General features: G+C 38.4%; 1 long non-coding RNA gene across 1 annotated transcript; it reads right to left on the bottom strand.

The window, feature by feature from the left end:
* Positions 1-706: 706 nt before the first annotated feature.
* Positions 707-5,747, bottom strand: LOC135970965 (uncharacterized). Its single transcript, XR_010586921.1, has 2 exons — positions 2,717-5,747; positions 707-878 (listed from the first exon to the last, which is right to left on the bottom strand). It is a non-coding gene; the product is annotated as an uncharacterized lncRNA (long non-coding RNA).
* Positions 5,748-15,788: the final 10,041 nt, after the last annotated feature.

Genomic DNA, 15,788 nt, shown 5'->3' with positions numbered 1-15,788 from the left:
CCTGGGGGGAATCAGCAGGTGCTTTATTTTTATGATGGTCTGGGGAGCATTCTGGAAATGATTCTAGACATCTAGCATCTTTGGGAAGATTATAACTCATATTATCTCTGGGGAGATAACAATTAGAAAGTTGAGGCCAGTGGGGAGACTCTAGGACCAGGAAGCAATTGCATCTCTGCCCAGGCAGTTTGACAAAAGAAGAAGGAGCTAAATCTGAAGAGTGAAAATCCAAGTACCTATGACTGCTGGCAGAACATGGTGCTGGGTAGCTCTTTATCAGGAAATCTTCAAGCAGCTACTCGACATCTTCAAGTGTTCAACCATGGTTTGCATAGAGCACCCTGATGACCTCAAAAAAAAATGTGCCCTTTCCAATATCCCAGATTTTTTTTTCATGGTATCCTGATAGCTAGAATGCCATCTGTAGACCAAGAGATAGCACATATATCTGGAAGAGAAAACCTGAGGAATGGAAAGACGTGCTGGCCATTATCAAAAGATAATTATACACAGTTATTTACCTGGGGAAAGACGGATTAAAACCACCCTAACTTACATCTATAACAAATGTTATTTATGTAATATTAAAAAACAATTAACTAAAAAATTAGGCCTTTAAAACTCTCCAACAGCATGCTCATGCTATTTTTATCTAGCATCTACAAGTCTTGAGGTACCTTATTAGGTTTTTCCAGAAGGGCTCCAATTATTATTTTGGTACTGAATTGTTTCTTCCTAAGTTACGATCTATTCTCAGAAGCAATTGTCTTCAGCAATCCAGCAGACATTCTCTCCAATGCCCTCTCTTTATGCACTGACCCAGCCTCTGGAGTTTCTGGCAGTCTCACAAAGAACTAAACCCAGAATCATCCATGGATCTGTAAAACGTACAATGACTAGATGCAGATCTAAGATTAAAGGAAAGGATTTTTAACAAGGGGTTATTGTTTGTCGTTGTAGTTGTTATTGTTGTTGTTGGAGACAGAGTCTCGCTCTGTCGCCCAGGCTGGAGTGCAGTGGTGCAATCTCGGCTCACTGTAAGCTCTGCCTCCCGGGTTCACGCCATTCTCCTGCCTCAGCCTCCCGACTAGCTGGGACTACAGGCACCCGCCACCAGGCCGGCTAATGTTTTGTATTTTTAGTAGAGACGGGGTTTCACTGTGTTAGCCAGGATGGTCTCATTCTCCTGATCTCCTGATCCGCCCGTCTCGGCCTCCCAAAGTGCTGGGATTACAGGCATGAGCCACTGCGCCCAGCCAACAAGAAAGGTTTTTAAGCAACATTTACATTCATGCTACAGAGGCCAAATTTATCCTGTCATTATTTCAAGCTGGCTCAGTGTGCAGACGTTCCTGGCCCTAGTCACTCAACATTCAGTAAACAAGTAGTCTATAAAATGACTGTAGGTCAGGCATTATTGGTAGGCAGGCACTGTGTACATGATTTGAACAGAACAGACATGGTCCTTACCTTCACAGAGCTTACAGTCTCATAAGAGGAATCGACATTAAACACATAAACACACAAATAATAGATTATTACAAATTGATTAAGAAACAGATTATGGGCTGTTCCAAGCCAGAATGAAAAGGTAGACTTATTTTAGATTGGAAAGCAGATTTTAGTTATCGAGGTAAGCTGTAACAAACTGTAGAAATGAACTCTGAAAGTATAGTCCTAAGGTAAACTGTAAATACTAAAATGCAATGTGTGTGTATAAAATACTTACATATTTTTATATTTATACTAAGCCTTTTAGAAAATATGGCATTCATTGTCTTTAGAGCTGTGTTCTCTGGCTTTAGGTTTTTATTATTTGATTTGATGACTGTGCTTTGTTTCTACCATTAGCAGAATGTGAAGGTGCTTACATAAATCACTCATTTTGTATTTCATTAATATTCAATAAAACATATGCGATGTTTGACAACTCAGTGTCTCTTTCCGCATTATCTTCCAGTCTCTGACCTTCATTTTCTTGAGGAATAACCCATTATGCTGACCCTGCCTCAGGGCAGCTCAGGTCCATTCTGTGAATGTTTCCCTGCTATTCTGCAAGTGCACTTCAGTCTTGCATGCTATATTCACCCTAGAGAAATCGCAAGATGAAACTGAGATAAAAGAGAGCCCACCAAATTTTGAAAGTATTAATAAAAGTTTAAAGTACTATGAATGAAGAGTATAGGTGGCTTGTAACAGAGGGTCCCTGACCTAGTCTGAGAGATTTAGGGAGGCCGACCTTGAAGAGGTAATGTTAAAGATAAAATCTGAGTAACACAGAAAAGTTATATTTGTCTGGTATCTCAATACTAAAATAATTATATTAATGTGAATTGTTGACTTACAGATACTCATCCAGCGATGAAAAAATATTTTTCCTGCATTCTAACTATGACCTAGAGTAGTAATCCCATAGAGTAACTATTAACTTTACAACAATAAAAAGTACAAAATCTCAAATGTAAACAATCTCTCAAACATAAAACTGAACAATTTCTCCAAGTTCTATTTATAGATAACAGCAAGAGAGCGGAGACTACAAAGCCCAAATTTCATCAAACAGCCTAAAACTTTCAAGATCAGCAACTTGACAGCAAACATGGACTTCGTAATCAAACAGACTTCAAATCAAACCTCTGCTTCCCTGACAAACACTGAAAGGATCAAACAGGGTAAGCATGTTGTCTTGTTTGTTAATATGGTACATAATACTCACCTCACAGGGTTGTGGTCAGGATTAAATTGACTATGTGTATAAAGTGCCTGATGTTAACTAAATAAGCACTCAGTGAGGATTCGTTTCTTCCCACTAAATAAAACCAAACAGAAGTTTTCTCTTAGCTAACATTTTAAATATCGAACAAGAATTATAACAGAGACAAACCCTATTATAAAAATCAAACTAAACAGAATAAGCCTTCTTCTTTCCCTTCCCCAAGATGAAGACTACAGGAGCAAAGGTCATTTAGCTGGAAATTTAATTGCATGTTTACTAGAATTGGGTACTTCAAAGTCTCTTTTCTGGAAATCAGAGATCTGTCATTGAAGAGTCAAATTGCTCCATTATTTGTGCTCTGGCTGACCTAAAGGAGAACTTGGCTCAGCCTAAATAGAATGAGTTGTAGATTTTTGAAAGCTGTGTGGTGACCTCGTGTTAATCATGTGGCAATTAAAGTGTCTTCTCTTTCTCTCCTCAATATAGTTTTAGACCACATATTTTTCGAGGATTAATGTTTATCCTTGAAATGTAGGTGTGTGTATGTTTTATACACATGATAAAATCAGTCTAAGAGTGAAAAAAAAGATGAAACAGTAATAAAAGTGTGATTACTATTCAAACTAACAGAAATATCACCCAGGAGAACTAGTATGGAGGACCAGGCCCATCCCAGATCTGGGACCCCAAAGCTACTATCCCACAAATTGTTCTGTAGAAGATAGATAGATGATAGATAGATAGATAGATAGATAGATAGATAGATAGATAGATAGATAGATAGAAAGAATTTAATATCAGACTCTATTGCCCTAGTCCTGAAATTCTAGTGCTGTTCTGGCTGGAGATGTGGAGCTATCTACTAAGCTTCCACCAAGTGACGGAAACGTAGGGGAATGATTTTTAAGAGAAAGTAGATCCAGGGAGTGAGACCACTGGGACTAGGGTTCTCCAGGCTGCTCATATAATTGCCACAGTGAATGTTTGAGGCAGATACCAGGAGAGTCAGATACACATGAGATTTCAGGAAATGAGGACAAGCACTAGAGAGCCTCTATAAAGAAATCTTCATGAAGAGCTTTCACTTTGGCTCACTAGAAACATTTTTTATCTCTTGAAATTTTCTTAATTCAGACCATTTACATGGTCTGAATTCCGACTCCCACTGAATTTTTTTTTTAATCATCCATCCCACTGGCCAGCTTTCCTCCTGTCATCTGTGACACTGCACATTTGCCGTACTTTCCCTCTTCTGGTATTTCCCAAAGCACTACCGACCCAAGGCCCTCGTGGATAGCAGACTTTGCCAATGGTTTAGGAAAGATAGGGAGATTACAGTGTAGTACAATATGAACAGACAACAGCATTAAATTCAGAGTTAGATTCTGCTGCCCTGGTGTTCCCTGGCCATCTCCACTTATGAAATATTTCTCTCTTCTCACTCATCTTATTCAAGCCTATTCTTGCCCTTCTCTATGTTCTCCTCCAATTAATGATACTACTGTTGCACCAACCCAAAAGCAAAAGACCAAATATTTCTCCTACTTTATTACTTACAACAATATTATTTTATTTGTATTACTTACAACCATTTTTTTTTGTTTTTATTACTTACAACAATATATTATCTACATCCCTTCCCTCAAATCACTGACCAGAACCACCGTCCCACATTATTAGCCATGACCATTAGGGCACTTTCCCTATACCAATGTGAGCTTTTTTTCCCTTGGCCAATTATTACAAATTATAGGCATATTCTAAAATAACACTCTTTCTTCCAGTTACATAAGGATATACTTGCTAAACGGATGTGTACAGATGCCGTGCTAGTTTTCAGGGGGAGTTTATTTTAAAATGGTGACACTCTGGATCACCTAGGCGCCTGCTTTCCTAACATTCCCCACTCTGCTTACAAGAGGACCCTTAATCGTAAGGGGAGATGAAGGCCAAAGGCTGGTCTTCTGTAACTTCTTCCTGCTGACAGTGGATGTTCATTTTTGGGACAGGATTTTCTCATAAGGGTCTATAGTTGGTCTCTGGGGTACCAAGGGAGGTCCTCATTTACATGGTATCCTGATGAGTCTATGAACATAGACCCTGCCAAGTATTGGAGGAGTAAAAATCTCTAGATGCCTGATCTCTGAGGCCTAAAGGCGGGGTGTCTTTATTTCCTGGGTCAGAAGATGGGATGGATTGGAAGCTTTGTGTCAGTATCATCTTTATGTGGAATTGTTGTAATCTAAAACACACAAACTTTACCAAGAATTTAAACAAGCAAGGGCCAAAGATTAATAATAAGATAACTATCAAAGGCCCTAGGAAGGGCAACAACCAAGTGAGACTCAGGAGGGTGCTTCTAATGGCTGACCAGATACAGTTGGGATTGGTGCCTTGGTTATATTTATGTAACCACACAGCTTGTTCATGTATTTTCTGTATATCTTCTTCCATGTGAGCTGAGGTGTTTACATAACTGTAGCAGGTTATATTGATTTTGGTGCACACTCCTCCTTGTTCAACCAATAAGTAATCTAGTGCTACTTTTCAACCAATAAGTAATCTAGTGCTAATCTTAATTCATCTAAAGCATCCCCCATTTTATGAGACAGTGTTTAGAAATGAAGAAGTAAAGTTTTGAAGAGTTGCCTAATAATAAGCAAATTTTCCCTCTGGGGCTTCAACTCCAGCCAATATAAGGCCAATTGACCACTTAGCTCTCAGGTGAGTGATGTTATGTAACTGTATATTAGAGGACTTTGCTTGTCATATTGTACATTGACCCCTGAACCAAACATTTTCATATACACTGATAACCATGGGTTTCACAATCTCAAATGAGAGACAAGTCTTTTATAGGTTGATCGAATGGGTGACCACATAGCCATAGGTATCTGCTGGGGATGCAAACCTGTGTGGGATGGGAGTTGTTAAGAAGATTGAGTACCTATAGGAAAGAATAGGAATGTTACTTATCTGTTTATTTGTAAAACCACAGCTTTAGGTCTTCTAGGGGTTCACAAGTGTGGGTTGTGGTGATTTTCTCAGGTGCCTGCAGGGACTCATAAGAAACAGGTTTAATTTTGGACATGTGTAGACAGCTAGTCATTCAGCTGAAGTTTAACAGCAGTGGGGGTGCTTAAAAATAACCTGATAGGGGCCCTTCCATTTGGGTTGTAATTAATCTTTGAGGAATTTCCTCTTTCCAAGTTTTTAATAAGACTAAGTCCCCTCATTGAACAGGGGAGCTATGAATATCTATGGACATGGTCCTAATGCATGTATATTGAACAAACGTGCATGTAACGTATAACATTGTTTACCTTGGGATGGAGACTTAACCCTTACCTGGCATGGTCTTAGATCCTGTTCATAATTTGACATCTTATTGCCATAAAGAATGTTTTCCGGTCAGGCACAGTGGCTCACACCTGTAATCCCAGCACTTTGGGAGGCCGCGGCAGGTGGATCACCTGAGGTCAGGAGTTCAAGACCAGCCTGGCCAACATGCTGAAATCCCATCTCTACTAAAAATACAAAAATCAGCTGAGTGTGGTGGCACACACCTGTAGTCCCAGCTACTCGAGAGGCTGAGGCAGGAGAATCGCTTGAACGCAGGAGGTGGAGGTTGCAGTAAGCTGAGATCACATCACAGCACTCCAGCCTGGGTGACAGAGTGAGACTCCATCTCAAAAATAATAATAAGAATAAGAATAATAACAATAATAATAATAAATAAAAATTTTTAAAAACACAATGAGATACCACCTTACTCCTGTAAGAATGGCCATAATTTAAAAATCAAAAAGTAATAAATGTTGGTGTGGATGTGGTGAAAAGGGAACACTTTTACACTGTTGGTGGGAATATAAACTACTACCACCACTATATAAAACAGTGTACAGATTCCTTAAAGAACTAAAAGTAGAACTACCATTCAATCCAGCAATCCCAGTACCCAAAGGGAAAAAAGTCAGTAGTGAGAAAGACATATGCACACACATGTTTATAGCAGCACAATTCACAATTGCAAAGATATGGAACCAACCTAAGTGCCCATCAGCCAACAAGTGGGTAAAGAAAATGTAGCACATATACACCATGGAATACTACTCAGCCATAAAACAAAATGAAATAATGACCCTTGCAACAACTTGGATGGAGTTGGAGGCCATTATTCTAAATGAAGTAACTCAGGAATGGAAAACCAAATATTGTGTGTCCTCACTGATAAGTGGGAGCTAAGCTATGAGGACTCAAAGGCATTAGAAAGACTTTGGGGATTTGGGAGGAAGGGTGAAAGGGGGTTGAGGGATCAAAGACTACATATGGGTACACTCTATACTGCTTGGGTGATGGGTACACCGAAACTCAGAAATTGTCACTAAAGAACTTATCCATGGAACCAAAAACCACCTCTTCCCCAAAAACTATCTAAATTTTAAAAATAAATAAATAAAAAAAAACCTTAAAAAGTCTGTTCTGTCAATCTTATGATCACTATTTTAAAAGGAAGACTCTGTTCAATCTTATGATCACTATTTTAAAAGGAAGAGTCTGTTCTGTCAATCTTATGATCACAATTTTAATGTTAATGCTGGTTGGTTGTGCCTGAATTCCGGGAGAGGGCTGAGGGAGATGTATAGTGAGACATATGTGACCCCCAGCTTCCCTTCATGGCCTAAACTACACTTTAAATGTTTTTTAAATTATTATTATTATTATTTCTTTTTGTCAAGAGAGGAGTCCATTCTGTTGGGGTTCTTAGGATTTTATTTTATTTTTTTACATTTATATTCCATCCTTTTTGTCAAGGTATCCCAAGCTTTTATTTTGTCCCATATTGATGCTGCATGTGTGTTATCATGTCCCAAAGTTGTGTGATCTGTCCCAGATCCATCATGGCCCTTGGTGGAAACTCTGTGGCTAGGGGATTTAGAGTCAAAAGACTGATAGCCAACTAAATGCACTAGGCCAGATGGGAATGGAAGTGGGTAGACACTCATTAACCTTAAAACCTCTTTTAAGCAAAATAAATCCCAAAAACCAAAAGCCAAAAAGTAAGGTTACAAAAATTGACTTATCTATAAATTCTATGCATCAACCTACTGCAATCTTGGCTTTTAGCAATTAGCTATACAAATCATAGCATTTTGTTCAGCTATTTAGGAATCTGTGTACCATCTTTGATTTGGAGGGTCTGAATTAATTTTACTCCTCAAAACCAGCCTTTACAATCTCATGTGATAGTCTCTGGGCCTGGTGGGATTTAATAGTTTTAAGTTCTGGAGGTAAAACAAAACATAAGGATGATTTCAGGTAAAGACAAAATTATTAACTAAATCTTAATGGTTGTTAACACAGGCCTGTCCCTGTGTTTCATGAAAGCTGTTTACTCTGATGGTTGCCTTTGCCAGGTCCAGAGACAAGGCTTTGGTTAACTTGAGTTTGATGTCATATACTTGCATGAGTCAGTGCCTTCTTTAGATAACATATGTGTACTCAGGAGTCAAAGCCCTGTAACTTAGTAGCACAGGATTGATTAATAGTACCTGATAAGAACCTTTTACAAGGGAGCTAGAGATGGTGATAATGAAGTCCATGACATGACGGGAAGCTGTAAAAAGATTTTATAACTTTGTGCGATTAATTTTTATAGCTTTAATAATCCCCAGCAATTAGTCGGACTTCATTTAGGGTTTAATTTTACAGATGTTTGTTAAAAATGATGAAGGCTTAAAACATTTGATAAAAACAGATGCACAGGTCACTGTAAAATAATAGTTACTCATTTAACCAAAGTAGTAATTAAAAGACTTTAAAGAGAACACAGAAAGCCATATGGATGTAAAAACTTTAGCCCTTTTAAATCCAAGTTTTAAAAAAGCAGTTGAAAACCTAATAAAGACACAGGAATTGCAAAATCCTGTTTCTTAAGTCAGTTACCAAAACATCGAAAAAAACTTCTGCAATATGACTGCTTCTCCTTGTGAGAAGCCCACTTAGATAGTCTGGAAGTCAAACTTGATGGGAAAAAAACTGCTTGAATTTAAGAAAGACACAGGTGTGTTCAAGGTTATCAGTAGAGTGGGGAAATATGTGACTCTTAGGAAGAGCATGAGTTTTCTGATTACATTGAAAATTTAGACATATCAAGAAAAGCCAACAGTACAAAATAAAATTATACTGGAGGAAAGCATTGCTCCTCTAAACTTACAACATAAAACATTTTAGCATTAGGCCACAACAACAGTTGGAACTGGAAGAAAAAAGTTACAGGAGCTAACAAAAACGCTGAAGGAGAGAGTTATTATCTCAGGCTTTCTCAAGGGGAGAAAAAGCTGAAAGCAGCAGGACACAGAAAAGTTGAACTGAGATATGATTGAGAGATTTTTTAAAGAAATAAATTATAAAATTAAAAGTAAAAATTTCTTGCAATTTCATTAAGAGCAAATCAACACCTTAAGAAAATCTTGTTTTAACACAGGGGTCTAATCCTAGAAAGACTATTATAAATTATTTCCTTTTAATTATAACCAACTTAATCACATACAAAATTCCTTTCAAAAATTCCCCTTCACAAAGCTTATCACAACTTATACAGACCACCTACAACAAGCTTGGACTTTCTGACTTGTCCTAAACTTCCCTTTTTCTTAATCAGTCATTTTATTTTAGGACAGAAATTTACTATACAAGATCCTTTTTCATGCAAAATATTCTCTTTTTTTAATAACCTGACTTACCAAAAAATACATCTTCATAACTTTATGTTTCTCTCTCTCTCCTACTTACTGGTTCTTTTTCACTTTGTTTCACAAGTAATCGTTTTTAAGTTCATAATTTGAGTTGACCTTTAGATAACTTTTGAATTTGACAAAATGATTATTTTTCTCAATAAGACTAGATCCCAGGAGGCTCTCCTCTCCAATGCTATCCAGAGAGATGCCAAATTAAATAGCCCAAAGAACAAAAATCATTAAGACCAGAAAGAAAACAATAGCTATTAACTTCAAGGCATGCAAACATAGGTCGACATCCATCACTAGTGAGGCACAGACAGCAAGTATTCAACAGAAAAAGGGGACAAGGGGGACCAAGAAGCAGTAGGTGCTGACAAATATCTCTCGTACCTCAAACACTTTATCCGTCAGGGAGACATTGCAACCCTAGACCCTAAAGGTTGAAAAACCCTGTCCAACAGGGTGGCAGCCGACCTGGAGGATCCCATAACTCCAGGCTCCTCAGCAGACGTGGCCCAAAGGATCCAACAACCAGGGACCCCTAACCCCCAATCCCTGGGGAATAAAAGGAACATGGGTATCTCTGTGTCTCCTTGGGTTCAGAAGGCTAAGCAGAGTGCAAAAAGGAAAAGGGACAAGAAAGGGAAGAGAAGGGACAACAAAGGGCACCACTCATCCATGAATCCAGAAACTTAGGAAGCAGGAAATCCTGAACTATTTGTCTGATGTTAGCATTTTATAAATAAAATCATTCCACAATTTTAGAAACCTGTTTTCCCATATCATAAACTTTCTTAATTGGAAATCACCCAGACATTCAACAAGTAATCCAAGGAAAGATGTAAACCAAAACTTTGGGTAAAGAGGTCTTTGGCGGGGGTTTGGTTTTTTTAAAAAGGGCTTTTTCACCTTTTTTTTTTTTCTTCAGTTTCAAATGAGTTTCTAATGTTTACATTTTAGCCAGAACTGGTTGAACTGTACAAGAAAAAAAAATCTCCAAGTAACTTTGAACAATAAGTTTTATCTCAGCACCACTAGCCTAATAACAGCAGATTGAAAGCAGGAAGAAAGAAAAGAGAGAAACAGAGAACTTCAGATGTGGTAATCAGATGGCAAGCATGAAAAGTGAAAGTAGTGAACCTCTGGGCCAGCCATACAAGGCCAGCATAGAGCTGCAGTAAAGCAAAGGCATCAAGCTGGAAAATCATGAGAACTATAGCTTTTCCACACCTGGCAAAGGGGACCAGGTGGATTAATACAAAGCACATAGTGGCAAAGATCTTGCAAGGCTACTTCCATTTTTATTATACCCCAGGGACTCTAACCTCATGGGCTCAGACTCTAACCTGAATATCGGCTTTGCCTAAACCTAATAGAGGACACCAAGATGGACCCAACTAACCAGAGGGGACAATGAGTGCTGTGCAGACTGAATTTCCTCTGATCTTAAGGTCCCTTTATGGTGTCCCCAGAATATGATGCTAGAAAGGGGTCTTTTCAAGATCCACACCCCAAGAAAAGGTTCTTGGATCTCACACAGGAAGGAATTCAAGGTGAGTCTCAGAGTTCTGTGAGAAGAGATAGTTTACTGAAAGCCACTCTGTGACCCAGTAGAGCATCCTCAAAATGCAAGCAGAGGAATGTACTGTCTTTAAGTTTTTCTTATAAAAGGTCTTGCCTACGTAAAGATTAAACTGGCCGTGCCTATGTGCAGGTGGGCTGACAGCATGACTAAATGTATTATTCTATTGATTTAAAGAAAACTATCCTTGATATCTTAGTGTGTAAGTCCATTGAAGCGTAACTTTATCTTGAAAGCATATATTGTTATGGGTGCTGTGACATCTGGACTTTTCTGTTGTAGGAGTTTGTCCTTGCAGGCATTACCAAGCGCTTCCTTAGTGGTAAACATCTTAGGACCATAGGTCATGACTGGCAAGGAATATGCCTTGCTAGTTTTAAGATAGAGCTTATTTGAAAATGTTGTTACTCTGGCTCTCCTAGGCTCCTGCTGCCCTAACATATCCACCATTTTTTAGCATTTCAGCATTTTCAGCACTCTCCAGCATTATTACTCCCTTTCAAGGAATGTCCAGAATAGGCAAATCAATAGAAACAGAAAATAGATTAGTGGTTGCCAGAAGCTAAATGGAAGGAGAAATTAGCACATATGTGGCCTCTTTTGGGTGACTGAAATGTTCTGGCCAGGCGTGGTAGCTCATGCCTGTAATCCCAGCACTTTGGGAGGCCGAGGCGAGTAGATCACCTGAGGTCAGGAGATCAAGGCCAGCCTGGCCAACATGACGAAACCCCATCTCTACTAAAAATACAGAAGTTACCCAGGTGTGGTGGCGGGTGCCTGTAGTCTCAGCTGCTCGGGAGACTGAAGCACGAGAATCACTTGAAAGCAGGAGGCAGAGGCTGCAGTGAGCCGAGATTACACCACTGCACTCCAGCCCCAGTGACAAAGCGAGACTCCATCTCAAAAAAAAAAAAGAAAAAAAAAGAAATGTTCTAGAACTAGTAGTGGTAATAGTTGCATAACATTGTGAATATATTTTGAAAACATTAAGCTGTATACCTTGAAATGGTTAAAATGGTAAATTTTATGTTAAGTAAATGTTATCTCAATTGTTTCAAAACAGGAAGAAATAGTGAGGAAATGAACCACAATGTAGAAGTGTAGGCAGAAAAAGACAAATAGGCCAGGCATGGTGACTCGCCTGTAATCCCAGCACTTTGGGAGGCCGAGGTGGGCAGATTACCTGAGGTCAAGAGTTCGAGACCTGTCTGGCCAACATGGTGAAACCCCATCTCTATTAAAAATACAAAAATTAGCTGGGCGTGGTGGTGGACACCTGTAATCCCAGCTACTCGGAGGCTGAGGCAGGAGAATCGCTTGAACCCTGGAAGTGGAGGTTGCAGTAAGCCGAGATAGCACCATTGCACCCCAGCCTGAGAGACAGAGCAAGACTCTGTCTCAAAAAAAAGACAAATGGGTGAAATGCTGAGGAATTGCAATCTATACATTTTTACAACTACTCTACCTTATCAGGGCTAAGACATCAATTGTCAGGTACACCATAATTTTACGAACCATTGTGAAAGAAAAATGCTTCCAATTAAACTATGACATGCCATTGATAGTAAGAAGCAACTGATTACAGAGATTTTAACATGAAAAGGAAAGTGTTTCAGAATCTAGGAGAGATGTCCTTAGATGTAGAAAATAAACAATTATTTTAAAAATAAGGAGAAAGGAGGCCGGGTGCAGTGACTCACGCCTGTAATCCCAGCACTTTGGGAGGCCAAGGCGGGCAGATCACGAGGTCAGGAGATCAAGACCGTCCTGGCTAACACACGGTGAAACCCTGTCTCTACTAAAAATACAAAAAAAAAAAAAAAATTAGCCAGGCTTGGTGGCGGGCCCCTGTAGTCCCAGCTACTCGGGAAGCTGAAGCAGGAGAATGGCGTGAACCTGGGAGGTGGAGCTTGCAGTGAGCTGAGATCACGCCACTGCACTCCAGCCTGGGTGACAGAGCGAGACTCTGTCTCAAAAAAAAAAAAAGGGAATGGTTGGTGCAGAAACCCAATGAGTTCAATTTGAAACATCTTGGGCTTCAAATGTGCTATTTGGGTATTCAAGTTGAGAATGATGGAATATTATAAAATATTATTTATGCTAATATAATGGGAGAGAAATTATATTTCTAAAGGTATATATAACACTGGGAATTTTGAAAACATCTAGAAGCCCACAAATGAAAAGTCACAAAAGGTAAAACCATTCTCATAAGAAGAATCCATGATTTTTTTTTTCAACCTTTAGAAGAAGCCCTCACATTCAAATGCCCAGGATTTACTATTCTGATACCTCTTCTCCCTTCTCCTCTCAAAACAATTCTCAGCAGGTCCTTTGATATTTATAGAAAGGAAAAGACCATCCTTAACTTCAAAAAGTTTATCAAAGTGCAGCACAGAAGCAAAGACCAAAAAAAGACAGATACCAAGCATTCAGAAAAGAGGGTTAGTACCGATTGTGTTTCCAAGGTCATTATTCAATTTGACCAGGATTTAGTAATCACCTAGTATTTTTGGGGGGCTCTGAAGTATACTCTTCAGGATACGAAATGTAAATAAAATACAATCTCCACAGTTAAGGAGGCTACAGGTAGGAAACAGGTTGTCAGAAAAGACACAAGTAACAGAACATGAGACAAAATAAGCAAAACTTACTTTGCTTCATTTGCCTATTTATGTGTAAGCCTGAAGAGTTATGCAAACACGAGTGCTACAGAGATTCAAAAAGGAAAAAGACCATATCCAAATAGAAAGAGTGGGAATGCTAGATAGTAACCAGGAGACGTACCTTAAGGAAATATAAGGGGTTAGTTGGCCACAGTAGATGCTCCAATCAGAGTAAACTGAAAAAAAGGCATGCATTGCATTGGGGAAAACAGTTTCAATAGAACAAAGAGATGGAAATCAAATGAGCTGAGTGAAACGTAGTTAGTGAAAAAGTAGAAACAAAGAGTATAAATTATGCTTTCAAAAAGTTTAATAGAACTGAAATATTTAAGAGATGGTGGAATACTAGGGGACTATTAAAAGAAATAATGTAGATAATGAAAACACACTGCCAGGGAAAGATAGTAAAAATATGTTGTTAAATTTCCTAAAACACATGGAACACAGAATACTTACATGCACGTAATATCAAGCTTCAAGATATGTAAAATAAAAAAGCACTATCAAAAATTACCAAATTCATAATAATGATGTATTTTTTGTTTCTTTTTATTTTTAGTTATTATTTTAAATAATTTTATTATTTATTCATTTTTATTTTTAATTTTAATATGTACAGAAAGAATTGTACATATTGTGTGAAGTACCTATGATACTTCAGTACACACGTACAATGTGTAATGATCAAATCAGAGTAATCATAATGATTTCTAAACATCTCTCACTAGTTAACAGAATAAGCACAACAAAATCAGTATGAGCTGACTCCAGTACAGGACTGGTGCTTATCCTTATTAATAATCGGATCAATACAAATTTAAAAAACACAATTAGATATCTTTATGCACCACTAGATTAAGAAAGTTTTTAAAGTCTGCCAATTCCAAGCATGCGTGAGGATGTGGTGCAACAAGGACCCTCATGCACTGCTGATGGTAGGTGAAGCCATTCTGTACAATTCCTTGGCCTTCCTATTAAAGTTGAAGACTTTAATTCCACTCCTAGTCAAAAAATATTTAACAACCAGTACAGATAGGAAACTCCATTTCTCACAAATGGAAATACACATGTGACTCCAGGGGAGTTCTGACCCACAGCACTGGTGGCCACAGCCCCAGGAGGTCAGATGGACACTAGGTATTTCTCTACTGGGGTTCCAGGGACTACTGTGTTTTGGGGGGACAGCCAGAGACCCAGAACCATCAGGGCTGGTTGATGGACTCACACATCAGGCGGTACAAAAAGAGTAGCTCCTTAGCAGTGACTAAATAGGGGCCCCCAGGGTTGCAACAGAGTTGAAGGGGAACTTGGGGACTTGGGATAGTGACTTTTTACCAAGCTGAATAAAAATATTTCCAAATTTTGATAATTGGCATGGACTTCATAGTGGGTACTGGCTGAATATCAGTTCTGAATTTTCTTTAAGGCAACTCAAGCATATGTGCAACCGTGTACATGAAAAGAATGTGTATGTAACCACTAATTCATCATAAGCAAAGAGGAAAAAAACAGCAAAAAGGAAAATGGATGAATAAATTATGTTCAATTCATACAGTGGAATATTCTAGAGTAATGAAAATAAGCTACAGTCACAGGCAATGTGAATGATTCTCACTAGAGTAGAGGGGAGAAAAAAGACATGAAACAATACATACACTATGATTCCATTCATAAAAAGGCTTTACTAGATTAAACTATTGGATAGAGAAGCATAAATAGGTAGTAAACCACTAAATATGCAGAAATGATTATGAGAGTTGTGAAGGAGGAGAGTAAGTAAGTTAAATGGGCAATTCTGAGGAGTAGAAATTTCCTTTACTTCATAATTATTTGGTAATTCCTCTTTACACGTTTAATGGGCTTTTCTCTATTATTTTATATTTTTCAATTAAGGAAAAAAGAATTTTAAAAATCTTGGAGCTCACTGAGAGTAGTGGGCTTTGCAGCTGAAGTCCAATAGTACAAATGACGTGGTAAGAGGCCGGCAGAGCTGTGAATTACAGCAACAAAGAAGGAAAGAAAGTGATTGGAGAATTATGCAACATGAATGGTATTTATGCAAAGACGGCTCATTATAGGAC

The sequence above is a fragment of the Macaca fascicularis genome, chromosome 5 (assembly GCF_037993035.2).
Source record: "Macaca fascicularis isolate 582-1 chromosome 5, T2T-MFA8v1.1".
NCBI classification, from domain to species: domain Eukaryota; kingdom Metazoa; phylum Chordata; class Mammalia; order Primates; family Cercopithecidae; genus Macaca; species Macaca fascicularis.
Note: the sequence above shows the minus strand (reverse complement) of the source record. Positions and strands in the feature narration are given on the sequence as shown.